The sequence below is a fragment of the Octopus bimaculoides genome, chromosome 25 (genome assembly GCF_001194135.2).
Source record: "Octopus bimaculoides isolate UCB-OBI-ISO-001 chromosome 25, ASM119413v2, whole genome shotgun sequence".
NCBI classification, from domain to species: Eukaryota; Metazoa; Mollusca; class Cephalopoda; order Octopoda; family Octopodidae; genus Octopus; species Octopus bimaculoides.
The window spans coordinates 23,472,891-23,474,720 of record NC_069005.1 but is presented as its reverse complement, the minus strand read 5'-3'; the positions used below and the strand labels follow the sequence as shown (position 1 = coordinate 23,474,720).

The 1,830-nt window shown below is 40.0% G+C and overlaps 1 long non-coding RNA gene across 1 annotated transcript in view; it reads right to left on the bottom strand.

The window, feature by feature from the left end:
- Positions 1 to 590: 590 nt before the first annotated feature.
- Positions 591 to 1,830, bottom strand: part of LOC128250811 (uncharacterized) — a 23,725-nt gene continuing 22,485 nt past the window's right edge. Inside the window, exon 3 of the long non-coding RNA XR_008266793.1 lies at positions 591 to 1,105. This is a non-coding gene — a long non-coding RNA (uncharacterized LOC128250811). The remainder of the gene's footprint in view (positions 1,106 to 1,830) is intronic.

The following is a 1,830-nucleotide window of genomic DNA, read 5'->3' as shown; positions in this document are numbered from 1 at the left end:
CTGAGAAAAGAAATACATTTTAATGGAAAACAATATTGGTTTCAAATTTTGGCACAAGGCCAACAAGTTCAGGGGAGCAGTTAAGTCGATTGCATTGATCCCAGTGTTCAACTGGTACTTATTTTGTCGACTTCGAAAGAATGAAAGGCAAAGCCGACCTCGGCGGAATTTGAACTCGGAACGTAAAGACGTAAAGTCCGGTGCGTTAATGATTCTGCTAGCTCGCCGCCATAAAATTTTCGGCTCAAAACCAACAATTTCGGGGTAGGGAGCAAGTTGATTACATTGATCCCAGTGCTCAGCTGTTACTAATTTCATCGACCCCTAAAGCGATGAAAGGCGACGTTGACCTCGGCGGTATTTGAACTCGAAACGTTCGGACGTACGAAATGCTGCTAAGCATTCTTGTCCAGCATGTTAACGATTTTGTCAGCTCGCTGCCTTAATACAAAACAATATCAACATTTTGAACAATGCAACAATAAAAAAAACCGCAACAAATAAAAAACAGCAATAACAACAATTTATCAAGCGGACGTTTTGAAAACAATGACTTTATTGACAGATCATATTTGCCTGTGTGACAAATGAAGGCCTTTGACATGAGTAATTTCTTTGAAAAAAGAGCCGTTCGGGAAAGATCATGTCACATGAGACGACCTTTTTAGTTGAAAGCATGCTTGTGTGCAGGCGCAGGCGCGTGTGTATATTTAAAAAAGGTAAGAGCTTTCAGTTGCCCTCAAAACAGCAACATGAAAGTGATCTACGTTATATCGGGAGACATTCTGTCCACTGAACGTGGCAGGGCTTACGTTGGCTGCCTACGTTGTTTGGGGACCGAGAATTCACCCTAACAACAGGTCAATAATGAGGCACATGTCCGCTCATCTAATTGAGCCGCGGCACATGAGCAGAGAAATACCTGGATGACGGTCAGGGAACTCAGTTAAGACATTGATTCCTGTTTCCTTGTCCTTGCAGAATGGGTGGGTAGTCAACGTAGAGGTGGATTGAGAAAATTCATTCTGGAAGGCGCAGCAGGGGCTTATCATCTTTATGGCCTTCGTAAGGTCATTCATTCCAGAGCTTTGTCATGTCGAGGACGCTGCAATAATGCAATATGAATAACGGTGTAGGGAAGAAACTACAATTGACTTTTGACAGTACAAAGACATGTATGGGATTACTCCGAGTATCTTGAAAAGCGTAAAACGAGAAGAGTGTTATTTGCAGTAGCAATAACAGCAAATTCCATAGATTATTGTTCCCCAAAACACTAAATTATACAACCGGTTTCAACTCCGAGGATCATTGGAATACTAGTCAGAAGCGTAATCAAAGAAACCAATGACCGACAAGAAAGCAGAGACCTGCCTATCAGCTGTACCACTCCATCATCCATCTTGTAATGAGCTGTGGGAAATGCATAACGGAAAAAACAAGAACTGCTGCAGAAATCTTTTAAAAGAAATGATAAACAAACAAACAAAAACACTAACCTGGGAAAAAGGCAATTATATTGATAGATAGATAGATAGATAGATAGATAGACAGATAGATAGATAGATAGATAGATAGATAGATAGATAGACAGATAGATAGATAGATAGATAGATAGATAGATAGATAGATAGATAGATAGATAGATAGATAGATAGATTAGAGAGAGAGAGAGAGAGGGGGGAGATGCAGACACACAGACAGACACACGGACGGATGAATAGATAGATAGATAGATAGATAGATAGATAGATAGATAGATAGATAGACAAATAGACAGACAGACAGACAGACAGACATATAGATAGATAGATAGATAGATAGATAGAT